At 42.5% G+C, this 27,195-nt stretch overlaps 1 protein-coding gene across 6 annotated transcripts in view; it reads left to right on the forward strand.

The window, feature by feature from the left end:
• MET (MET proto-oncogene, receptor tyrosine kinase) overlaps positions 1-27,195 on the forward strand; it is a 105,674-nt gene that overhangs the window by 6,371 nt on the left and 72,108 nt on the right. Inside the window, exon 1 of one of the 6 annotated variants that reach the window (XM_063155315.1) lies at positions 9,350-9,427. The exons of 2 other annotated variants lie outside the window; for them this stretch is intronic. The gene's annotated coding sequence lies outside the window, so the exon portion shown is untranslated. Of the gene's footprint in view, positions 1-9,349; positions 9,428-9,624; positions 9,675-10,254; positions 10,399-27,195 lie in introns of those variants that run through there. 3 more of the 6 variants (XM_063155313.1, XM_063155314.1, XM_063155311.1) reach the window with 3 other exon arrangements.

The following is a 27,195-nucleotide window of genomic DNA, read 5'->3' on the forward strand; positions in this document are numbered from 1 at the left end:
TGCACAACTAGAAATTTTCCCTGTATATTTTGCTGCACTTTTAATCTTAACAAAAAGACAGAATTCTACTGTGTGGTCTAATGCTACCTTTCATAATAAACCCAGAAGCCTAGAGTCAAGAAATTTAGGATACATTTAGGAGCTTTGTAAGTGATGGGTTTTTATGTTTTTATCTGTGGATTTTGTTTGCTTTCTTTCTCAAAAGCAAAGAGGTCTGGTCCAAAATCTCTTGGACAACACCAGAGATAATTCAGCAGGAATATTTCCATTGAGAGTTGATCTAAATTAATTAGTTTTGAAAATTCCATCTTTTGCATTTTCCAATGTATTTCCCTCATAGCATTTCAGGCAAAAAACAGCTGGGTTCTTCTTGTCTGACTACCTGTCCATAACTGAGACCCAGATAGGAAGATGTCCTACATTTTGAATCAAGTGTACGAACAAAAATAAAGTGGTTGATATTTTAGATACATTGATTTAAATTCTCAGAGGTTTTTCTCTCTGTTGCTGTTTACTATAAAAGGAGACCAGACTGAGATCCTTGGGCATCTCACAGGGCACATGAAGGGATCTGGGTCTTGCCTGGGTGAGAGAATGGCTGAGAGCCCACCTCTGACACAGAGGCCACCCCACAGTGGTGTGAGGGGGCTGAGATCTTCCTTTCCTTCCTAGAAAGCAGCAGCCTTTCCTTTTTATCTCCAGTCACACCTCCACCCCAGCCACTCCCCTGACATGTTTGGGTTGAGATTAAGCTTGTCTCCTGATTAATGCCAATAGGATGTGTGCAACGAGACACATCACAGCCTTCCAAGATAATGTTAACAGTAATTACATCATAATTGTCATTAAAGAGCACTAACACATACCAGCAAAATGTTTGCAATACATTTTAGCTCTCAGAAAAGCATTAAAAGCTACTTTAAGACGTAAAAGATCTGTCTAGCTTGCACATTCAAAGGAAATTGAAAACCTCCAACAAATGGCCATTCCCACACTGCCCTCAGTACAACTTTGAGTTTCTCAGCCCTGTTCCTGTGTTTCTCTGGGGACTGAGAACAGGCTGAAGTGACCTGGATGCTTTGAGGCAGACAGCTGACCTCACAAGCTAGCTGGACCAAGGTGACCAAGGGGACTTTCACATGGTGACCAGGATGCTCAAGGCAGATGATCTAAAGAATTCTGATTTCTTCCCTCAGAAACGGTTGCAGACAAAAATCACTGGATTTCACAAACAAGCAGCTATGAGTGCAGCCAAATAAATAAGTTACTAATGCATAGATTAACAACACAGCATTGGCAAAAGGAATATTTCCAGAATTAGCATCATAGCTTATATTCCCAGTTTCAAAGCTGTGATTTTAATTTTATTTCCACATGAGGCTTACCTCTCTGATCTATTTAGACATCAAAACAAACCCCATTTCTTCTAGGATTTTTGGACATTCAGAAAGATAATTCTACATTAGACTTACTTTCATCCCTAAGCTTCTCTAGAGGTTTCCTTCCTGTCTTAACCTAGTCAAGGCAGTGGTTTTCTCTGTTCCTCAGTTCCCTATCAGTAAAATGAAGCTAATAGTACTTGCTAGTAGTGACTTTTGTTGAAGACAAAGACAGCAGGAATTTGAGATGTTCTTCAGTATGTTAGCATGGGAGACAGCAATAAGAGGGAAGAGCCTATGTAAAAATGAAGAAAAGAAGGGTAAAAATCTTTCTAGTCTCTTAGTTCAGAGTCAAACTTTAGGAGCAAACGTGGGAGTCAATCAGAGCTGGATTTGTCCTGATGGTAATTGCAGCTTTTTATACGATCATTTAAATTGTCTGTCAAATGAAAATATTTCTGTATAATGAGCATGCTATTAAAACCACCCCTGCCAAAGTGAGGGCAGACACAGTCACCACATCTATGAGGGACTGGCACAGATTCACAGCTACCACTGGCCTGGTGAACACCAGAGCACAATGCCTGAGCCTTCTGCAGCCCTCCACAGCAGGCTGGGCAGGTATTCAGAGTGAGTACCACGATTTAATTTGAAAAAAAGCATCAACTTCCAGTCTCTCACTTCTGATGTACTCATTATACAGCTAAATCTCCCGAACTGGATGGGTTTTGTCCTACTGGTTCCCTCTTTCCTGCTGCCCACTTCTTGGTGGGGTGCTTTTGTTCCTTCTTAGAGATAAAATTAAATCTATAAAAGTGACCAAAATCAGTAAGGTGTTCTTACAAAACCCACGTTTTAACTTTGAATTTTGCCTTTGTTAAAAACCTCTCAGCAGATAGAGGGAAGTGAAACATAAAATTACCAAGCTGAAGTAATCCTTTTTGGTTTGGCTCAGTATTTCCTCTGAATTCCTTGTTTCATTTGATTTGAAAGTGTTCCCAAACTCAAAGTTAAACTTTAAACTCACCTGAGTACTTGCTGGTATGTTTAAACATGCTTTCTCCCTGTATGTTACACAACAGTTCTATTAGCTCCCAAAGGAGAACAAACAATAAAGTTGTAATAATAGTATTAAAACACTCTGAATTTTTTCTTTTTCTTTTTTTTTTTTTTCTTTTTTTTTTTTTTCTTTTTTTTTTTGTGAAGAAATGTACTGCTAACACTATAGATGTTGTAAAGGACACAAATATTTCCTGGCTACATGTTATGGGTGTGCTCCTGCCTAATTTAAAATTATGGGATTTTAACATTGACTTCATTCTCCATAGTATTATATTCATAATCAGCACATGTGTCTAATTAAATAATGAAAGTTATTGAAAGGAATAATCTCCTATCAAGATCCTCATGAGTTGGGCTGTATCCTAAACCAGCCTTATGAAACAGAGCTTTTGGCAAATACCATATGCTTACATCATTAGAGAATCAACTATGTTATTCTAAAGTTAATTTTAAAATGTAGATTCTTTTATGATAATGAACCAAATGCAAGACTGAATTACAATAATTTGGCTTGGTAACAGAATACACTAATTTAGCTTTAAAAATGTATAAGAATAGGTATTGTACATGAAATGCAACACAATCTCAACCACATCTGAGAAACATCTCACATTTAATGACATTAAGTAAAAACACTATGAGATTTTAGAACTGTGCTCTAATTCTTCAAGGAGATGTAGAAAAAAATTTTATACACTCAAGGTAAAGTGACCAGGTTTTCCAAACTGACAGATATTTTTGTGTGTAAGCCCCTGGATGTGGGGAAAATATGATGATGACATCTAGACACAGCTCTTCAAGACTAAGCATGTCAGGCAAATTGCCACTATAAACAACATCAGCCTGAGATTTTGCCAAAGACCTCCACTTTGGTAGTTACAGAGAGCTAGGACACAAGTTCACAAGTCTACAAACACTTGTGTATGCAATTGATTTCATTACCAAACCATTCTGAAATGCCTCTCCTTTCTTTCCTCTTGACACGTGGTTAATGTTATGCCAAGAAAATATAAATCAATACAGGATCTCATTTTTTTTCTGTATTCTCTGGCATTTTATGGAAGTTTTACAAAGATGGTTTCTGTTTAAAGTGCTTTCCTCTCTCACACCTGCTGGCAAAAAATTATTGAGGAAAAAGTCTTTGAGTTAATTTGAAAACAGGCAAATTGCTATAAATACAAGTAAGAGCAGAAAGTAAAGGGGCTTTTTCTCCTCAAAATCTCTGTTCCACTCCTTGGAGATAGTCCTTACAGCAGCATTACCTTAAGCAGTAGCATTCTAAGATACTTTCAGACAGAGGAGAAATCTGAAGGTGATGGTTCTCTTTCAGTGCACAGGAGTTCACCAACAGTATTATTTGTGCAAATGGCAACTGCAGAGTTGTGTCATGACCTGCAAGGATGAGCACAACTGCAAAAGCCAGGCTACAAATGCCTGTGGCACTCAGCATCACCTAACTTGGGCAAGAGCTTAATTTTAGGCATCTGATTATCTCTAGTGAAGCTTATATCCTCCAAAAGTAGGCTGAATCAGAACTGTGTTTGCTCATGCATGCTCACACGCGTGTTGGCAGAGTCACACCCTTCCCCTGCTCACCAGGTGCACACATAGCTGGAGGCAAGATTTGTTCCTGTGCTTCTAAATAGGCAGATTTTCTATTTTCAATGATCTGGATGCTATGCCCTTCATAATACAAACAGCAGACTGAGGGGAGGAAAAAAAGGCTGCACCTGCATTACAGGAATCAGACTTAAAAGAGACTTTAGGAAACTTTCTAGCAGCTAGTCCAAAAATAAACCTGGAAATATAAAAATCTGAGTGATTTCACTACTAAACAAAAGCAACAGTAAAAATAAAGGGGTGGTGGAATTCATTTCAAATGTACTAAAAACAACATCAACAACATTTTAACAACATTTTAACTAAGTGTGCAATAGCGGTGAACTTATGAATATTATACATAGCGATTTCTTCCCTTTGAAAATATTTTAATTCTAAGTATCATCAGGTTTGTTTTCAGTTATGCAAAAAAAATCTACTGTTCCAAAGTGACACATGTATGGTACTGAGTTTGGATTTTGTCACTGTGCTTTGCCTGAAGCAGTTCATGCTTAGCTATGCTAGGAAAGTTCTCCTCAGCATGTGCTGGAAAGCCTTTGCTGCTGCAGTGTGAGCTCAGTGAATGCACCAAGGGCTACTGCACTTCTGTCATTTTCACAGATATGAACACAAAGACTATTCAGCTTTCCTTCCCTGAAATGATTCCTTGGGTTTGTATGTTCTGAGGTACTCATTCAGGGATTTAATGTATTTCAACACCACTAGGAAAGGAGACAAGGTTCAGGTGGGGAGCAGTGACATCCACACCATCTCCTCCTCTGCCTTCTGGAGGGTGAGGTGCCCCCTCCAGTTAAGCTGATGGAAATCTCAGCTGCCATGAGCCCACCCTCCTCCTGGGTTTCTGACCTCGTCCTTTTGCAGCACGAGCACTCACATTACTGCATAGCAGATGGATTTGAAGAGCTAATCTATCTGTAAACTAATCTTTGTTCTTTTGAGTGATTAATTTTTGCTGGATTCCTGAACTTCATGTACCAGTTTCCCACGTGATCACCAAGACTCTGGGACTGGCACAAGAAGGACACAGAGCCATGGCAATTGAGACTTCAGATGCACTAACCCCATAAACATTTTCCTCCATTTTCAAGAATTACACTTGAAGCATTCACCATTTGGATTTTAGAATGGCCCAGTTGTGTCCATTTACAAGCAGAAATACAAACAAGGAGAAAAATTTCATCAAGTTAAACAAAAGACTTCTCTTTGCTCAGAAATCACCTATCATCCAGAGCGCATTAGGTGGAAACACCTTCTGTTATGATCTGTGTTTCCATACAAGTGGAGCACTGCCCAGGGTAGCCTAGTGGTTAGAGATCAGGACTTCTAACTGCAGACTTCTATTCCTGGCTTTGCAAGGGACTTTTGCAACCACCAGTCACAGGCTGAAATTTCTTCCAGTGACATTGTTGACTCTCTTACAAACAAACAGAAAGTACTTATTTAGTTTTCAGAAGCTATGGGCTTAGTTAATAAATGGCTAGATAATAAATGCCATAAAATGCAGTGATGATCAAATCTTTGGAATCTAGAGATCTTAGTAGCAATTGTGATATTCAGCCTGGTTTCCAGAGAGGCAAACAACACCATGGGCATTTTTTCTCCAAAGCCCAACCCCCAGTCAACACTGTCTCCCTGCCCACTGTGTGCTTTTTGAGCCCAGGAAAGACAGTGAAAGACAGATTGTGTCAGAGTGACTTGAAGGGACAAAGTAGTCACAGGAAAATGTGCCTCAGGCACAACCCCTTCCCTGAGCTGCCCCTGGCATTTGCAGCCAGGCTGCCTTCCAGTGAATAAGGGTCTACAGGAAATACAGCTACACATTGCCCCAGCAGGCTGTTGCACTATAATTTTCCCCTTGGATCACGGGTCTGTCAGGCAGTTGAGCTGGGTGGGTTCACCTAAGGCTCTTATTTTGTTTATCAACCTCCAGAGAGATTCAGCCTCAGCTATTCTGAGTCCCTGTTGCAGGGTTCTGCGACAGGAAGGTACCTGATACCCACCACGACAAAGCTCAGCTCCAGAGATCTTTGTCTTGTGTGTTCTTAAGCATTAAATTAATTCCTTTCCGCTGTCTTGCTCCTTCTGAAATCATTTACTCATGAGTAAGCTCCACTAAGTCAGAAGTCTCTGGAGCTTCACAATGACATTTGCATTTTATATTTGCTCCCAAAGGTGTAAATGACTGCAGCAGAGGACAAAGAGTAAATCCTCTGACGGTACCATACAGCTGTGGTGCCATGTAGTAGAGTGTGGTTCTGCAGCAAGGCATAGGAGATTCGTGTTTGATTCTGCATTTTTAGAAAATGTGGTTAGATCCAGATTTGCAGAGGTATTTAAATATATGTTTTCCTTATTGAAGTTCAGTATAAATTGGGTGCATAGGTCTATAAACTTCATTTTGCTACCTGTAGTTATGATAAATAATTTCTCAGGTTCTGAACTCAGAAGTCACAATGAAACCCATAAAACTGAAATGGACACTTTAGTGTGTTGAGATGCACTACTGCCAATGCACAGAAGTCACCCTGTGTTTTCATTCTTCATGTTTACACTTGAAACTTTAACTTCAACATAGCCTTGCAATTCATTTTTCTAACTCTGTGTTCCTGGAAATATGATAGGGCTTGCTCATCAGCTTCCTATCTCAAAACACGTCAGGGCTGGAAAGCATGTGCCAATACACTCCCTGGTGTGTTCCAGTTCTCTTACTGAACAGATCACCCTCACAGACTCTCCTTCACACTTTTGAATTGTTTTTTCCAGTGCCGTCAGCTTTCTAAAATGTGTCACACCATCTTATGCCAGACTGAAGAGGACCAGCTCCTTTTGGACAGGAGAGAGAGACTAGGAAAACTTATAAAGAGACCAGGATGATGAATAAGAAAGTCATCATTTCTTTTTCACCCATAACTGCACCTTAAAGGTACTTCAAGGCCCTGAGAAAGTTGTTCATGGTGCACATATATCATTGCAAGCATGATGAAAGGAGTATCAGATGATTATCAAAGCCTCAGTGTAGTGTCACTGTGTCATAAAACTAATCTAAAATAACATGGCATCAGCATGGTCAAAATGGAAAGGAAACATCTGTTTCTCCTTTTTATATTAGTGACAATCTATTTGTTAGCTTTAGAATAGCACAGGCTGTCCCACTGATAACAGCCTGGGCGCTGGCTGCTCAGCCCAGGCAGGTGCACAGCGAACTCAGGAGCAGCCTAAGAACAAATAATATGAGGGGCTGTCCTTAGGATGAACTCCGGATCTTTTTCTTTATCACTTTCTTTCAAAACTCTTAAGGCAGATTCTTCCAAATCTGGTGTGGCTGTATGGATGCACAATGACTGACTGATCACTAATTAAAGCCCAGCAAGTAGTAAAAGCCACACTTTTCCCTGGGAGGGGCTGGCACTGTCTTCCTTTTCTAACTATTGCTGAGTATTAATTAAAATAAAGGTTATTGAAGTAAATTGACAGATTTCCAGACACTTGAAAGAAATGATATTACATCAGTTATGAATTTTAACAGAGACAAGTGCTGAATTCTGCACGTGGGATGGGACAACACTGGATGTATGGACAGACTGGGGAACAAGAAGTTGGAGACCAGCACTGTGGAAAGGGAGCCAGGGTTCCTGGTTGATGGCAAGCTGAATTCATCAGCAGCGCCCTGGCAGCCAAGAAGACCAACAGTGTCCTGGGGGCATCACCAGCTGGGCAAGGGAGGGGATTGTCCCACTCTGCTCTGCACTGGGGCAGCCTCACCTCCAGTGCTGGGGGCTGGTTTGGGCACCAAAATATAAGGAAAATACAAAGCTGCTAGAGAGCATCCAAAGGAGGGCAATGAAGATGGTGATGAGCCTTGAGGAGAAAACTTAAGAGGAGTGGCTGAGGTCACTTTGTCTGTTCAGCCTGGAGAAGAAGAGACGGAGGGGAGACCTCTTGCAGTTACAGCTTCCTCTCAAGGGGAAGCTGGGGGGCAGGCTGCCCTCAATCACACACCTGTTTTTGCACAGCTTATAGCTAGGTTAGATGTCTTTATCACTAGTGCTGGCAAGTCCATAGAAAAGAGGAGACAGAAAGACCAGCAGAAGACTAGCAGAAAGGTGGCTAACTGCTTTTTTAAAATGTTTTGTTCTCTTGTACAGCTTTGTCTTTGTACATGGTGACATCCAAGGCTTAAAACAAATACATACAATATTTAATTTTCCTTACAGAATGTTTTGATGTAAGGCCTGACATTTTTCCCATGGTTAATCATGAAACTGGGCAGTGTTTCTTGCAGTTCCTTTTACTTCACTCACAAAAAACATTCATCGGTTTAAATGGTATGATTAAGGGGAGCAGAGTTGGGGCCAAAAAAGGAAGCAAGCACAGGGAAAATAGATGTCTCCAGTAACTTCTATTGGAATATGGAGCCTTTCACTTAAAATCTGGTTTAAATCAGTAGCTGCTGAAACTCGTTACCAGAAAAAAAAAGATGGATCCTTTGCTGCATGCCCCAGTGTTGAGACTCGCAGTCTCTCGGCAGCTCCACAAGTGTACATTGCACAGGCAGTACTGCTGAGTGACTCAGTTTCTCAGCACCTCCGAAAGATGAAGTCATCATCTGCTTTGCAAACCCTGGGAGGGAGAAACTCCAACCTGTGCAGTTTAGTACCCTGTAGGAAGCATGTATGGGGGAAGACAGCTACTTGACAGTCTTTATAAATAAGGTCATTTGTTTGAATTACATGTGGATAGACATTTAAAGCACAGTCAGCACCGACACCATGATAGTGCAATATGGGCTAAATTTGTTCACTATTACACAGCCTGGGGGGTGTCTCAGGACCAGCCTAGGGGTGCCCATATCTCGACCACTCAGGGTTAGGCTTTAGCATCAGTCAGGCACTGACACCTGATGGTGGGTGCCCAGCGGCTGGCAGTGAGCAGGGAGGCTGTGCCCACATCACTGATACCCATTTGGCCTAAAAGCGCCGAGGTGTAGGATAAAGTCCACCAATGGTCCCCCTGGCTTTCCCCATGTGGGGAGTGACAGCCACCCCTCCTGGCCCCGGGCTGGGGGCGCCTGGCCGGGAGGGACAAGGGGAAGAAAGGAGGGGAGGGGGAGCGGGAGAAGGAGGCCCCCTCCCTCCTTCCCCCCACCGCGCACCCGGGCTCCTGCGATGTGGTGAGTCACAGGCAGGTCAGGACCGCGCCGGAGGGGCGGAGGGAGCGCGGGGACCGGCTGATTTACCGCTGGGAGCCGCCACCAGCGCGGCGGAGGCGCCTGAGGGAAGGGCGCGGAGAGCCGCCCCGAGCCCAGGTGCCGTGCGGGAGGGAGAGGGCCCCTGCCCGCCGGGGCGCGCAGCCCCTGCCGCCCCCAGGTAGGGACCGCAGCGGCAGCGGGGCAGGGCCGGGGCAGCCCGCGGGGCGGAGGGGAGCGGCGGAGCGGCGGAGCGGGGCTCGGAGGTGCGCCGGGCTGCGCCCCGCTCCGCCCCGCCCGCCCGGGCTGGGCCGGCTGCCGGGCCGGGAGCGCCGAGCCAGCCCAGCCCAGCCCAGCCCAGCCCGCCGGGCGCAGCGCTCGCCCCTCCGGCCGTGGTGCCGGCGCGCAGCCCGCTCCGCTCCGCTGCGGTAAGGACCGGCACCCGCGGGGGACGCGGGATGAGCCGGGAGCGGGGGAGGACGGGCAGCGGCGCGGGGCTGCCTGTGCCCCGCCCGGGAACTTCGCGGGAGCCGCCGCTGCTCCGCGGGGCAGGCGGTGGCCGTGCGGGGCAGGCGATGGCCGTGCGGGGCAGGCGATGGCCGTGCGGGGCAGGCGATGGCGGTGCGGGGCAGGCGGTGGCCGTGCGGGGCAGGTGGTGGCCGTGCGGGGCAGGCGGTGGCCGTGCGGGGCAGGCGATGGCCGTGCGGGGCAGGCGATGGCCGTGCGGGGCAGGTGGTGGCGGTGCGGGGCAGGTGGTGGCGGTGCGGGGCAGGTGGTGGCGGTGCGGGGCAGGTGATAGCCGTGCGGGGCTGCGGGCTGGCCCCTGCCCCGGCCCGGCTCCGCAGGGCGCCGGGACGCGGGAGCGCTGCCGCGGCGGGGCAGGGCAGGGCAGGCAGCGCTCGCCGGGATGCTGTGGCAGCGCCCTTGGCCGCAGCCGGAGCCGCTGCCCCTCCCGCCCCTTCCCGCTCGGCAGGAGCGCCGCGGGGCAGTGTCCGGCAGGGCAGCCTGGAACTTCCAACTCGGAGACGGCGGCTCCGCGTTTGTGGTGGCCGGTCCGACCGCCCTTCCGAGAGGCGCAGGGTGAGCCTGCGGGATTCCCCAAGTTGGGGATGTGTACTTTATGGTTGCGCGGCGTTCTCAGTTTTCCTTGCGGTATGGCCTTTTTGTGTTGTTGCTGTTGTTGGGGTTTGTTTGGGGTTTATTTTTCCCATTTTTAAAAGCAGAATTTGCTTCGAACGGTAAACAAATCGCAAAGGGCTCATATAATGGCATTCCACCACTGTTTCCATGTCAGCATTAAATTATGTGGTCTTAGGCTTTATAAAACTGAATGCGCTCCTTAGAAATTGGAAGTTTTGCACATACATCAATAGGGATTAATAATCAAATAGCAGTGTTGTTTAACAAACTGCGTTTGTAACCTGCAGGAGGTTTATTCAAGCTGCAGTGCATGCTTTTCCTGAAGAACCTATGCCCTGTGTGATAGTTCATTTGCTTTCATCCCACAGGTGCTTTTTTCATTGTCCAGCTGCAAAAAGAGGATGGTGTCTCTTTTTTGTTGTCTTTTTATTTTAGATCTGAGAGGTTTGGATTCATAATCAGGCAAGATAAAGTGTCTCACATGTTTCTCAGAGAGCTGGTTAAATGTTTACAGATCACACACTGCAAGAGCAAAAAGCTAGCCTTTGGCAGGAGCTGCATGTTGAAAACAAAGTAACTTGGAGAATGACTGTATCGCTTGTTCTTTGTGCGCTAATCCTTCTTCAGCACTGCATGATTCTTTTTCTGTCTTCTAATACAAACTGAATCATTTGGAAACTGGGATATTTTGTAAAAAAATCATCTCGCTATTTAGAGAAGAGAGTGAACTTCTGTGCCTTTTTGGTGGACAGGGAATTAATTGTCTTTATTATCATATAAGGATTTTCTCTTTTTTTCTCTTCTTTTCCCCCTTTTTTTCTTTTTTGTTCATTTTTATTCTTTTTCCCCTTTTTTCCTCCTTTTTCTTTTTTTTTCCCTTCTCTTCAGAGGCCAACCACTGCATAGCAGTTCTTTATTGGTAAGCTAAAGTGCACATATTGTGGCTGGGGAGGGGTTCACAGACGTGTTATTTGCTCAAGTGTAGATGACAGTGCAGCCATAGATGGAGGGGAGCTCACTGAGTCAGGGCAAGGCGGCCAGAAAGCCAAAATTCAGCAGAGGTTCAATGAAAAGCTCATGAAAGCAAAACTGAGTAGCAAATGCTGTCTTCCCAATACTGCCTTTCCCATCCTGATTCTCCTGCATTTATGGTTTTCTCGTACCTTAGCTGATGACCTGAAACCTCTTCTTGCTTGTCCAGTGCAATCAAAGGGAGCAACCCGTCTACTCCTCTTCTTCTATGATCTGCAAATGTCTGCTCTGTATTTTTTCAATTCAGAGGAGAAATTCAAAGCCTGCTGCCTCCCAAATCTGGCTTCCAGAGCTCCAGAGCCTAAGTGGCACAGCTGGCTGCAGTGTAAGAGCAGCAGTCTTGCCTTCACAGCCACAAAGGGAACCTGATGCCGGCAGCCTGCTGTGCTGGGGCAGCCAGAGAGGCAGAGCTGCAGCAGTGGGAGCCACAGAGCACTGGGTGATCTGCTTTGTGCCACGACTGCTTCGTGGTGGGCATGTGTCTAGACTTTATTGCTTCAGGCAGAAAGCGAGGAGAGGTCCTCCATCTCCATCTGTGTTTGTGAAATATCTAGCGTAATGGAAATCCTGCTTGGGCTCCCTCAGCACTACACATCCTTTCTTGAACAAGAAAGGGATAGGGTAGCTGAACAGCATTATCTGAAACTACAGAAACACAAAATTCAGTAGGGGGTTACAAGGATCTGTTTGGTGCAAAGCAGAAGGAGTGCATGCAGTGTGTGACACTTCAGACACACCTTACTAAGATTTTGGGTGGCAACACCACCTTTGTGGTGGGCTCCTGTGGAACCCCTATGTCCAGCCTTTCTACCTCCCTGTTGCTCCCTTGCTGTCTGTCCTTTGACCTGGTGGCACAACTTCATGTTTCATTAGGCTGTTACCCTCAGATGAACCATCAACCTGTGCATCTTCTCTGCTGTGGCCACAGTTGGTGATTTTGCTTCCTTTGTATTTGGTAATTAAGCCTGTGCAACGCACCACTGGTGGTTGTGCCACACTGCCCAAGCAGCGTGCCATCACCAAGGAGGCAGGGCCACAGCTCCATGAAGAGCTCCATCTGAGGGTGACATCTTTCTGCTACAGCCAAGATAAGGAGGTTTCTGTTGTTCTCTTACAAAAATGATGTGTTTTTCTTGGCAGCGGCTTTAAAAATCTCTGTCTCATACATAGCCACTGAGGCAAACATGTTAGCAGAAGCCATTTTTAAATCAGTTTCCTTACCCAGGGGAAATGTAGTATAGACAGGGCCTTCAGGAAGCGAATAATTAGGTGACCTTTTTCCCCCCAGAATATCAGGTCTGTTTTATGTAGAGCTGTTTGAAGTCACACAAATTCTCATTACTCTCCAAATCTCTAACCTTGCCTTGTTTAAGATACCTTTTAGGAAATCAAATCAGTGTTTCAATCTAATTTCCAAAGGCATTCAAACACATGCTATGTGTGCTAACTTGTTTCCTCTAGCATTAACAAATCTAGCAAATTGCCAAGCTATTTGCCTTGAGGAAAACTATGATGTTGTACAAGAAGATAATGTATTTTTTTCTTTCTCCAATTTTAAACATTAGAGAAAGAAAAGAGAGGTAAAGTTATCAGACCACGTTAGTCCATGATATAACTCCTTTGAAGCAAGTAGTGTTCCCAAGTAGATTGCCATGGTTTTTGATCTGTTCTGGGACTTTTTAGTCACGCTGTGATCTTTTTCAGTCACTTGATGTGGCTGAATGGTGACAGAGTCCTCTGGGCTCAGATGGACTTTCACTGAATTAGTTGCAATTGAGTACACCAAATATAAGAGTGGAAAATAGATAGATTTTTTTTTAGTGGAGATAAATAACTTGAGGGGCTTATAACCCTCAAATTTTAATAATTTTATAATGCTTGTATTTTAAGGAGAGGCTGTGTACATAAGCCAGGCACAAGGGTGCGTGTGGTGCAACAGTAGCAGTGAATGGTCTGAAACCTCTCCTCTGCCTCTCCTCCCAGCACCCTGGTCGCCAGGGAAGCAAGGGCTCCAGAACATTCAATTTTTCAAGCAGTTGTCAATAACAGAAGATTTTCTGCAATGCTGAGGAGTTTAATAAGCTTAAAATTCCTAAATGATATGCTGCTTTTTCTGTGCATCCTACAGCTCTGATAGTTTCTTCTGCTTGTCCCAAGAAAATTAACATTCAATTGTCCTTTTGTATGGAAGGCAGCAAAAGGTTCTTGTCTGAATTAATGATAAATTTGATTGCAAATGCATGTGGGAGGAAAATTGCCAAATGCTTTCAGAAGATTTTCATTTTGCCCAAGTGTTCACACCATGGCCATCACCATGGCATTTGATAGCTAACCCCTTCGTTGTGTGCAGCTTTAGCCTCCCATTGAAGGGTCACAGTGGCATATCTTTTTTCCTGTAGTCATACAGAAGTAACAATTTTTTATGTAAGTTGCTTTCCTTTACTGCAGTTCCTTCATTTTGATGTTTATCCAGCCAAACACTATCAAAATCTTTTTGACATGTATGGTTATCATTTCTGTGAGGGATCAGTGACCTAGCTTGATAAAAGTTCAGCAATAAACCTAAATATGTGACATTTATTGAAATTCATTCTTTGCCATGGAGCTACTTTCTTTCAAAAGTATTGAGAATAGTAAGGGATTGCAACTGCAATTTGATTAAATCTACAGTTGTTACCATTTGCTTTCTGAAAATTGATTCCCTCCCCTCCCTGTCCCCTAGCTTGACATGCTTATTGATTAAAATTTCTGCACTGGCCTAAGCCAGCATATATTTGTTAGTGTTTGTGTGCTTCCCATGCAATTTCAGACAGACTTTCAACTGTGGAAGCCAACTCTATTCCTAAACTATTGGAAATTGTAAGGTTCCTTAGCAATTGTTTTAAACTATATGATGACACATCTTTGAACCCCATTGTACGAAGAAAAAATACCTTCTGACTGGAGAGAGGTTTCCTGTTTATGTGTGTGTTTGCTGGAATTAAGCCTTCCCCTGTGTGTTGGCTGAGTATTTTTTTGTAATCCAAAATGGCAACACAGCAAGTCACCTCCAGAGTTTATTTTTTGGACAGGATACAGGTCTTTTATTTTCAAAATAGCATAGCTGGAGTTGATGATGAAGCACAGGGGCCTCTCAGTTACACTTCTACAAGCAGACTCAGTTAATTGAGGAGGCACACTTATAAAGACATCTAGATTTAAGCAGTGAGTAATTAATTTTTATTGACAATTTTATATTATGTAAGTTGTTCACTTCCCACACAGGAAGTTTTTTTGCTTCAGCCAGATTTTCTTTCAGCATAAGGATATGAAATTTGCCAAATATATAATTTATTTTATAAAACGGCTAGAATAATATCTTTGGTTGTGACTGAACAGTCACATAAAATTTTCTGCTTCTCTTTAGAAAGAGCAGGCCAGCAGGTGGCCTCCAGGTGGTAGCCCTACTGCAGGAGGATGGCATGTAATACCTGAGGGGTTTTCAGCTGCTTAGATATGGGCAGGTGACCAAAAATATAGCACATATGACACTCTTGCCTCCTGGTGTCTGGGGTGTGTATCTTTGTGACCTTGTGGCATGCCCTTGCACCTACCTGCCATGGCTGACCCTCCTTCAGAGGCGAGAGGAGAGGAGACTCAGAAAGGTATTTTGCCTGCAAGAGTAACAAGGCTGGACCACCATGAATTTAGGCAGTAAAGTTACAGTTATTTATGAAATACAGTGTTAAGGTTTCTGGTTTGCTTCAATTAATGCTCATTTTAAACAACTGTCTGGGACTGAGAGAAACCTGGACTAATGGACTGATTACACGGAGCATTTGTTAGGGCTGAGAGCCACATGGCCCTGCTGTGGGACGTCCACACCCAGCCCCAGCTTTGCTACCCCTGCCCACATCTGGCAGAGCCGCCCTCAGCTGGATTCCAGCCCTTTATCACCCACCACAAATACTCAGGCCTCCAACAATGCATGTGGGTCTTGGGAAACTGGGGTTTTTTACCTGTTTTTGTGGTTGTGTCACTTTTCTTGTAAGAACCCTGAGCAAGACAGTGACCTCGTGGCTATCCCTGGGAGTTTTGCCACTGACTCTTTGTGGACACTGGATTTAGCTCTAGTTTTGTGTGTGTCTGCACCATATTTGAAAAATGGATTTCCTCTTCTCTGACTTTAATAGAAGGCTGATGTATCTTTTGGACAGAAAATTTTTTTCTCATTAATAGTTGCACAAGTTGTTCAGTCCTGTAGGAGCTATCTATGTTCATCTAAATTTTGTGGAAACGAATCCTTTCTGAGCATATTTAATGAGCAAGATGAAAACAATTATCATCTACATTTAGAATTCCAAACTTACTTATTTAATGTTTCTTAATTAATGTTTCTTTTTTTGTTTGTTTATTTTTAGTTTGTTTGAGCTGGATGCTGAATCTCACCTTTCTTTTACTTTGTTTTGAAACTAATCTAGCTAGTGAGATTTCAAGCTTGGTAGAAATAGACCTATTGTGCCATTGTTAATGCCTAATACATGACTTTTTATTGGTTTGTCTTTAGCTGTATCATAAATAAGAGTGTGTTTTGGATTTTAGTTTGGTTGACCCAAACTAAATCACCAGAACTTTAGGACCATCAGAGATATTAATTAAGACATTGGGGTTTGCTTCTCCCCTCTACACACCCACATCACAGATGATCCTGTGAGGATAAAAGTAGCAAATTTCCAAGTAAGCCCAGCATTCCAAGTAGGCCCAGAGAAAAGTCCCAAATCTGTGGATTGTCCCAAAGTATGACTAGAAAAGAGCAAACTGAAATAATTTCACAAGCTTCATTTGTCTTAGATACACACTGGGGTAACTCAGACTTGGATTGCTCTCTATCTTTGAGACTGTTCCACATTCAAAATTGTATTAGGATTTCAGTTATGGGAATTATATATGCTTTTATCTATTGCTGTTTTATATCCTGATATCTGTTATGGGTGTTATTATATGGGCAGTATTATATATATACTTTCATATGTCTTCTCATCCACATAGATCAGATTCTGTTTGGTCTGAGAAAGCAGGATAAAAGAGAGTGAGGCAGCTTTGCTGAAGACAATGAGAGGTGTTGGTAGTTGAATTAGTGGTAAAAGTTGATTAATTGCCCTCTCCTGATGTCACTGAAAATGTTAAATAAGTTACTTTAATTATTTTCAGTTTTCCTGTCTATTTCTAGAGAGGGAGTACTAATTTTACATGTTATATATTGCTTTCCTTAAACTCTTTAGGTTTATTGCTTTTGCTCTTTGGATTAGAGGCCAATATTTTTCCTGAGGGAAAATGTTCCTTGTTAATACTCAGTATTTGATATCATTCTTACAAATGCCCAAAGCTGAAGTAAAATATATATATATATATATATAATTGCAATATTAATAATCTTTTAAAGAGTAGGTAGAATACAAACAGTAATAGGCTCCAGTAAGCAGTGAGCCAATGTGGAGCTCCCTGTGTGATAAAGCACTTCTGCATCAGAGAAAATAATCCAAATTTCACCCTAAAAGTGTATTTACCATCCATTTAGATGAGTGGAAAATGTTGTTCATGTTTGAAGATGCAATTTTGCTTGCAGGAGATGATTGAAAACTATCTTAACTGTTGTTTAACTCTTCTGATGAAGGAAAAGAAAACTTTGATGAGGGAAAACTTTGAACACTTTGCTTTTGCCTTCCTATACATGCTCAAGGATGGAGTGCTGCATGATAATGAGTTTTATCACTGTGTGTTTGCAGCACTTTCAAATAGTAAATGGGGGTGTTTCCCTATCCAGGATGAAGGTGCCTTTAGTTAAAGTCAGGGTGTAAATTCTATCACCTTCAGTGAAAAATATGCTAGAGTTGAAAACAGAGGACGCAAATGTGTGCTGTTTTTATGCTTTACTTTGATTTCTTAATTTCCTAGTATTTAGGGTATATTAAGCCTATTGCAGTCAGAATCTGAAATTCCCAAGTGTCTGTTTTGCCTGGTATTGCAAACACTGGCCTCACAAACAAATTACCAGAGTACATGACATGGTGGCAACATTTCACTGTGTCCTTTTCCCTTCTCAGAGGATTGAATAGCTCCTTTTCTAGGAATGTCCTCTCCAGTGACATTTTCAAGACCTTGTCAACTCTCCACCATAAATTTCCGCAATGGGAAAATCCTATTGAATCTAGCATGGGAACCTTACTATAAGTTTCTGAATTATCCTATGAAATTTAATATTCAATCTGTTTGTGCTTCAGAACTTCATGTTAAAATCTCATTACATTTTATCTTCCGTTAAATCCCATAGAATTCAGTTATTATTTCTATCAGATTACATTTGATTTTTGTCCTTTTTATCCTGACCTTATGTATACAAAAGAGAGGGATTGCAAGGCATGTCCATTTGTGAGAAAGGGATGATTCTGTCCTCCTGGTTCTATTCAGAAAGACCTAACCAATAAAAGTCACCTTTTTTTTACCTGGATGACTATGGAAGGCTACATGAGAGGAGGTGTTGTGAATGCAGAACATGCTAATAGAAGTCGAGAGAGGTGAGAGCCAGACTTAAGTAAAGTCAGCACAAGTATACATGAAATCACAGAAATCATTAATGACATTCTAATGGCAGGACTGAAGCCTATGATTTTCATGCAGAGCTGTAAAAAGGGAAAACACGTTGTGTTGTTATTTTCAGTTAGAAGACCTCTTTTCCTGTTCTGTGGAGTTTTCTTTCCTTCCTTCTGAAAATACATTTACAAAAATAAGTATGTATTTGTTTTTCTTCAGAGGTAAGCTGCCCTGGTAAAATCTTCTGGGGCACAGCTCAGAGACAACTTTGCTGCTTCCTGAAGATGGCCAAGTTGTGTTTTTGTTTGTTTGTTTTCAAATTGAGAAGTCTTCAAATAACATACTTTGAAAAAACTTCTTTTATGCAAATAATGCCACAATTTTCTTGTAGGTGAAACACAAGCTGAGCCAACTTCTGTCTGCAGGTAAGCAGGAATGGCTTAAAAATTCCTTTGACTGCAGTGGGAGAGGTCCCTGCTTATCTGAGCAGAGTCTGTGCACCCAAAATCCCTTCAGGGCACAAAAATAAGGTAACAACCAGTGAATTGTTTTCACAATATAAAAAGCCTTTCAGGAAGCAGCAAGTAGCAATAAGGGGTGGCTTAAAAATAAGAAAGTACCCCTTTCCCAGCTGCAAGAGGGAAATCTAAAGTTATTTAGTGAGACCACCATCACATGCTGTTAACAGAGGTAAAAGCCCATCAGTCAAATATTTGACTACTCATGGTTTATAGGGATTTCAAAGACTTATGGAAAGAGAATGCCTGTGTCCATTAGCTAGTTACTTAGAAATGCAGCGTTGGTTAATTCAGCCTTTCTGTAAAGAGTAATTATTATCTTCATTAACAATATATAAGATTTTAAAGATTTACTGTTCCGCACCTATTATTCCTGTTATGTCTTCTACATCTCAGTATTTACCCTCTATCATCAATTGCTCATTTTAAATGAGGTAGTATTGAGATTCTGTCATTGCCGTTGATCTGTCTTTCAGCCTGTCCTAAGCACCCTGTTCTCTAGTCCTTAGTCAGCTCAACTATCACAGGAATCAATGACACTAATGATTGCATACAGACTGTGGAGTCAAGTCTTGGAAAAGATGATGGCTTCACACTGAAGGAATGTAGCTTATCCTGACCTAGCTTAGGTCCAAAACCAGACCTTTGTGTGAAAGCAAGGTGTGTAAGAGTTGAGATCAGTCCATCCTCACCCCAAACATCTGTATCTTGTTGAAATGTAAAATGCTTAAGTGAGTAATTATTAATGATAAGAACTCCATATTTTTTGTCTGAACACAACATACATGGTGCTAATAAGTAATATGATTTGAATATTTTTAGTAGGAGCAAGGACGTAAAAGAAAATGTTCCTGCTAAATGACAGTGACCTTTGTTCAGTGCCCAAAATATTGAATTAAATATCAACTGTTTAGTAAAACATCATGCTTAGAAGCAATTGTTTCACTGTGAAGTCCTAAATTAAAAACATACATTTACAGACCAATTTCCAATTTTACCACTGCCATTTTATTTTTCTTTTGGATAAACAGACCAAGCTTAATATTATGGGGAGAATCCAGAGAGGCTGCTTTGGCATCTCAAATGGGGTTTAGAGTGAGGTCAGGGCACAAGTCCAACAGAGAGATCTAAAAAGCTAACACTCACTGGCCACAAAACTCTCAGGTGCTTAGATTAACCAGTGTCAGCATTTTGTGCGGAATGCTCCCTGGATCTCACCTGAGCTGGAGTTCTGGGAGAGAAGACAGAGCAGTAAGAGTGTCTCAGTCCTGGCTGGCTCACAGCTCCCCCCAAGCTCCTCTGCAGTGCCCAGACAGGATGGAGCCAGGCACGGGTCCTGCTGCTGACAGGCAGCCTCCAGCACCACACGCCGTCCCCTCTCCTCTCCCAGCTGGCTTGGCTCCAAAGCATCAGGACAGCTTTGCTCAGGAGGACTCACATTCCACTCTCTGCATCTTCCCACCAGGACAGGAAGAGGAGGAGAGTGAGGAATGGCCCTGGGGTGGTGGATTGCTGGATCTCATGGCAAAAGGGCAGGAGGGTGCAAGCAGGGGCTGCAGAGGGAGGGCAGGGGGCAAAAGCAGCAGAGCCAGTCCCAAGTCCCATTTTAGACCTTTGGCCAGCCTGTTCATGCAGGGATGAGGGCCATGGTTTTAAATCAGCCCCTTAATGGCAGGCACCATCCTACAGCTCAGCCTTTCTGCGCTATGTCTGTAGTAAACACCAGCACTAAGCCTTTTGAGTTTTGGAGGTGTTTTGTAAGAATGGCTTCATTGTCCTCATTTCACCCCAATGAGAAAGGTAAATACCCTCTTGAAGTTTGGAAACAGCCTCTTTGCTTATCTCACAGACTCCTTATCTGGCTCCAGATTTCTAAAGGAAGCATTCCAGGGTCTGAACAAGTCCAAAACCTTGTTCTGGGCCCAGTATAAATGAGAACGTCTGAAGAGCAACAGTTGCACATTTAAGCTTCCCAAGTCTCTTCAAATGAGGGGAGAGGACAGGCTGAAAGAAAGTAAATGAACCAGCTGAAAAATCCTTTCAGAAACAAGCGCACAAAAAAAGATCCCGTTAGCATGAAAAAACTCAGACTGCTCAGCCATCCCTGAACTCCTTCTTCAAACTATTGAGCTTTTCAGCATCTTCTGAAGGTCAACACAATATTTCAAAATAAAATCTGTGGCTGACGGACCCTTGCTGAGGGACATCTGCCAAAAAAAGGGAGCTGAGGCTGCTGCAGATCAGCCACTCTCCTGATTGCAGCTGTGACACTGTTGCCTCTGGTGAGAGCCAGGATGTCAGAAAGGCTGGTCCCAGGCCATTTCGGGATTTATGAAGGCCAATTCCGTAAGGTCCTTGGAAGGCGATCATGAATCACCGGTTCGCAGCGAGGCAGCACTCATGCCAATGAGCGTCATTAGCTCCCTCTCTAAACCAAGGGAAAGTAGGGCATCACTTAAAGTGGACTGCAATAACATAAACTTACAGTGACAAAAGCGAGGTCAGCATTGAAAAGAAAAGGTCATAACCTCCTAACCAAACACAGATGGGAAATGAACACTATCCTTGACATTGCTCCTGTTTGATTATCAAAAAGCCGCTACGAAGCTAAGTAGACTATCAGGTTATTAACTTTGGTATCAGGTTATGTATGAAGCTGGGGCATAAATAAAGACCCCATTGCTTTCACTAGCAAATTTACAAACACAGCCAATTCAGTTTTGTTTGTAGCTGTTTTGAGTGTTTGCACCGCATTTTCACTTGGGGCAAAGACCACCAAAGCTTTGCACAGAGATGGTTTGTGTTTGGCAGGGCTGATTATCTCAAACACAGCATTACGCAATTGTGACTGTAGGTTGTGGAGCCAGCTTGAGCACGGAAGGAGTGCAGTCTGCTTTCCAGCCCTAAGTATACCTGCACACAAAGCACAATATTAGCCCAACACAGTATCAGCCCAATGGACTGTGCCAAGCCAGACCAGTTCCCCCCACAGAAGTTCCTAGATGCAAGGAGATGACTTGGAGGCAACTCTGTACAGTGCTGACACAGGTGCACCAGCAGAGCTTTTTCTTGGTTTTTCCTTTCCCTGAATAAGCCACTCCCAGCAGGCTGAGTAAAGGAGAGCTGGGGGTCTCATTCCAGCCTTTGGGCCAGTTCTCCAAATCTGTGAGCCCAGCTCAGTCACACAGACGTGCTGATCTTGCTGGGACCCTACACAGTTTGACCATGACATCTCAGCTGGACAAGCTGTGTATCAAGCAAGGCATCAGCAGCCTTTTGGAAATCCTTGACCGTAAGTTTGGTTGCTAATTTGCCTTGTGGCTCTTGGAGACACATTAAGTGAGCAGGGTGAAGTCATGGCACACAGTGGCATGCTTTATGTGTGCCCACCAAGCAGAAAGCCGCTGCCTGACACCATCCTGCCAGCTCTTTCAGAGGAAAGAACAGAGCCAGCACAATTTCTTTTGCTTAGTATCCTAGGTATTTGTGCCACACCTTGGAAGAATTCAGGGACTTCTTGGGTTTTAGATGCTGATATTAGTATATTTTTTATGACATTAAAAGGAAACTTGGTCATTTGGTGGGCAAGTAGTTCCATTGGTACTATTCTAATAAAACATACCTTATAATCACTATTTTGGCACCGTTATCATATATAATATACTTTGCTATCTGTATCTATTGACATAGAGAACTTTTTTTTTTTTTTAAGAGATTAATGTTTGGCTGTGAAGAGTTATTATCTCAGGGACTCCTAAGAACCATTAGCAGCAAATGACAATTAAACTGCAGGAAATGTCCTGCATCAAGATCATTCATAATTGCTGTGTGAACATTTAGATCAAATCTGTATGCTGTCTTGGTTACTCATGGATATCTGCCTTTTAATCTTTTTCATTTTTATGACCCATGCCATTCCTTTAATTATCACAGTATGGAAGGCTGTTAGCTTTACAAGACAGGAAAGGCTTCCAAAATATGCTCTGCATTTCAATACAAGAATTCAGGTGGATAGATGTTATAACCATAAAATATGGAGTAGCAAGTCTAAGTGCTGGGACTATTTGAGGGAATTGAGCTAAAACTGTGCTTGCAGCCAGGTTTGCCAACTTGGCTCTTTACAAAAGGAGGAACTACATTCCAAGGAAATCACACTGTCCCCATTCAGTACAGACACCCACAAAATGCTCAGACTCATGCAAAAAAGTTGATCAAGAGGATCAACTCAGAAATGCAAGTTGCTTTCTCCTACTGTGAGGTGTTTCTGTGACACCAGAAACAAAGACTTGGGTCTTTATGTGAACTTGTGTGATTTCCTCAGTCCACCAGGGTGTGTCTGCATTTATCTCAACTCACTAGAAGCTGATAAAGGCCTCTGCTTTGCATATGTGGTGAAAATAGATAAGAGATGAATTAGTCTGTTCAAACATGAAAAATTTGAAGTGACCCTCAAATATCTCCATATGTACTAACCTGACCCAGAAGACCAATATTGCTGTGTGTTATTAGTCATGACATGCACCGTATCAGGCATAGCATGTTACTCTCCTCACACACACACAGCTCTTCTTCTGCTGGTACTGAACCTTTGCACTGAGTAAGGTGTTCATATGTCAGTCGTCAGGCTGAACTATTTGCTGCAGATACCAAGCTTAAGTCTATGCGAGAACTGGGTATATTTTACTTCAATTGTAATGGTAAAGTGCCGCAATAACATCGCAGTTATTTTCTTCCTGAAGTTCCACAATTGCTGACTTGCATCTCAGATGAACAGGATGGAACAATTGTGTTGTTCAAAGCTTGCTTTCTATTTTCCTGGTATTGCTAAACAATACAATAGGGTTTTTTTAAAATCCTCCCATCCTTATCATCCAGATGTGGAAAGCTGTCCTCTTCTATTTAAAGACCCAAATCCATCTGCAAATATAAGCATGAAGAGACAGTGGAGGTTCTACCTTATTTGGTGTAATTTTCTGGTTTTCAGTTATTCTATGTATATTCTGGACTTCTAGTCCATGTTCTTTGTGGAATTGATTCCTCAGCCCTTAAAATGAGTGCTACTTTCTCACATGAGAAATCTATCTCAATTGCAAGAAATTCCACCTATTAAGTGGAAGTATTAAGTATTCCACCTAAATTAAAGTATTAACCTAAAGATTAAATTAATCTTTCTGAGCAATATATAGCTCTTGATCAGTTCCACTCATTTGTAATATATCAGTGAGTGTTTGCTGGGGTTCATTACAAAAGAACCAGTAGTGCCATTGTAGCCCATCACAACAAAAAAAGATTAAATAAATCCAGTTGTGCTAGAGACCCATGACATGAGTTGGCTTTAGGATGTTAAGTTCTGAAGCAATTCAAATAAAATACTCTACTACACTGCAGGATACCTCCAAAAAATGCCAAATGAGTGTAAGAATAGCATTTTCTCCACTGCAAAGGCTAGAATAGTGTTCTTGTGGTTTAAAGCCTGTTAAAAATAAATTTGCTAGACAACAAAAATGCTTCTTTTGATAGCTGCTGTGATTTATAATGGTATATTAGACCCAGTAATGGACTATGTGTATTAAAGAGTGTGTTTTATGCAGGGATAATTTAATTTTTTTACGTGTTTGAATATTGTAAGGAAAGGCTTACAGTTCAGTTGAACCTGCTAATGAAAGAAATTTCTTCTGACACACATGACTGCACTGTGTATGTAGAGGATTTAGTTAATGGTAGATCCTCCAGCAATTGCCTACACTGTGCCCTGCCCAACAGTTCTTCCCCATCAGCCATCTGCATGGGCACACACCTCTGAGAATAAAAAGAGCAAATAGAAACCTCCCACCTCTGCTATGAACGAATTTATAACCTAAATCACTGATAATAAGTTCTTTGGCTCTATACTCTGGAAAACTGAATTGTGCTAGAGTGGATATCATGCTGTAGGAAAAATAATGTTGCCACCCTAGTCAGGATGAGTGACCTAACCTAGAGCTGAAATAGCACTGAAGACAAGGGAACATGAATTTTAACTCAGATTAGCCATTTGAATTCAGCTCAGGGATAATTTTTGTGTTTACTGCTGACTTTTTCAATTTCCTTGTTCTCTTTGTTGTCTTAAGTTAACTAAGTTCAGATTTAAAACCTTTTTGTTTTTACCTCTGAACTTAGAAAACAGGTTACCCTCACTAAGTGTTTTAGATATTCTCAACCTTGTGTGCAGATGGAATTGGTTAATTGAAAAGTCTGGTGAAGGCACATCCATTGTGGGCTTTATCTGTTGAAGCTGATGCCAGTGCTGTGGCAGATTTGCAACAACTGATTAAAGCTGGATGAATGGAGCTGTTATCACCCCCTCCCATTTTCCCTGTCCTCTTAAATGATGATGTTCTCTTCATGGCACAGCCTCTGAACCACAGGGAATCAGGTCCTGCACTGGCACAGATTTTAGTCCAAAATAGCAAAGCAAACTGAAGTCTCAGGAGGAGTGGTCACTAGGGTTATTCTGTATAAATTTGCCACCTCAACTCTGTTAGAGACCAAAGTAACAAAATGTACTCTCCCACTGGAAAAAGTATAAAACCTTACTATCAGCTTTAAAAAAGGGAAAAGGCTACCATCTGCTGACAATAGCGTTTTTGAAACATGAATTAACATGGCTCTGCTGTCACCTAACCTGAAATGACCTATCTTAGGACTAAATATGTTCTTGTACAAACACTCTCTCTGTGGGATAGAGGACCCTGCCATTTCCTTTTCTGTAATAAAGCTAGGAAAAATGACGTGCACCAAACAACGAACAAAATGCTTTCATGTCAGCATATTGTCTGAGCTTGTGCAGATCCATGGAGTGCTTGTGATTAGAGATAAATGGGACCAAAGTTTCTGAAATGAGGGAAAGGCAAACAAGCATGCCTGTGTTTTCTGGCTTCCTTGCATATGCCAGTTTGAACATATTCCACAATAAGGCCAGGCCTGACTTGTCAGTACAGTTGCAAACAGTGCCAAGGAGACACATGATGTTCAATATTTACAAATTATCACCCAAGTCATAATTAGAGGGAATGAAACTTGTAGGAAGAAGATTACCATTGGGAAACTTAATGGTACAAAAACAAAGCACCAGCCATAGCACTCACACTAATATGACACATCATTACCAACCATTTGCAATGGTTAACCAAAATCTATTTTCTCATCAGTTTTACTGGCTACTATCTGATGAGGAATGGAAAAATGAGCACATCATGACACTGGCTTTGAAAATATCTCTTACAAAAGGAATAATCCATGACAGCTATTGCTCACTGATGGCCATCACAGGCCAAAACTTACAAGTCATCTGTAGACACATGAAGGACACACACACGTGTCACAGGAAGGTCACAAAAGATTGAACAGCATCCATCATTCAAACCAAGCAAGAGAAACAAAAGGTTTCCTTGTTTTTGTTCTGCAACTGATAGAGAGCAGCTAGTTCTTTGACCTGTAGCTATAGCACAAGTATTTTGGTTCTAATTCATCAAAACTCTGTAAGTTCAACAAATTACCTTTGAGTGTATGCTATGGAAAGCTGTTGGACCTTTGAAGAAAGACTGAATTTTTAATTTACCAAAATTTCTGTGCTTCTTCAGGATGTATTCAGGTAAAGTGTATTTGCAGTGACCTGGTCTGAAGGTCATAAAAGAGCAACTCTGTGCTGGACCTTGCAGTGCAGGAATAGAGAAAGAACCTGGGTCAGATGCAGATGAAAAGTGGCACCAAATGTCATGAGACTCTAAAAAAGAAGGAGAAGAGTTTGTATGATGTGAGGACTGTGAAGTTCATAGTGCTCTTCACATGACTCCTACGTTCTCCCTAAGCTATAAATGTCTCACTGTAGTGCATGTTCCTTCTGGTGTCAGGCACCTTGAGAGAAGATTCACAGTGTGCTGAAGACCTGGGCTGTGGAGAGCCACCTTTCCTGGAGAGCTGCCCACAAATCTGAGCCAGAGCTTCCCATAGGTTGGAATCAGCAGATTTCTGTCTGGGAGGATGCTTGAAACATCTCAAAAATATACAAACAAAAGCACTATGATGAAACTCAAATAGAAGAGAAAAGATGACTTGGTTTTCATTTATTGCTCATGTTTTCCTTCCTGTAGTGGTAAAATAAAGTACCTATTATTCCTGGCATCCTTTACATCACACTGAATCCCACCTTTGTTCTTACTGTTAAATTTTCCATTCCAGCCTCGCTTGCTAAAGGAGTCTAAGGTGGAATTTTTGGTCTCCAGAACATAGAATGAAATCAGTGATGTTTTACTGAATGTAGGCAGACTGTCTGAGGATACTGGCCTCACATCCCAAAATATGGTTGGAGAGGAAAAATATGTCAGATAGTATTTATGGCTCTAAATACCCCTGCAGTGCACATTGGTACTGATTGTTGGACATCTAGGCATCCTCTTTCTTAGACACTGAAAGAATAGGGAGGATTGTAAACTGAAAACTGAGGGACCCATTGGGTGGGAAATCTATTTGGGAACATTAAAACAAGAATATAGCACAGAGTATACTGCAACAAATAAGGTGCCTGTCAAATAACCTTTCTTCAGTCTTTTTTGCCTGTGTTGGTGGTGCCCCATCCTCATGCAACTCTTGTCCCACCCATTGCTTTGTCTCCCCATTGCAGGGCTGCCTCTGGTGAGCGGTTTAAACT

The sequence above is a fragment of the Melospiza melodia genome, chromosome 4 (assembly GCF_035770615.1).
Source record: "Melospiza melodia melodia isolate bMelMel2 chromosome 4, bMelMel2.pri, whole genome shotgun sequence".
NCBI classification, from domain to species: domain Eukaryota; kingdom Metazoa; phylum Chordata; class Aves; order Passeriformes; family Passerellidae; genus Melospiza; species Melospiza melodia.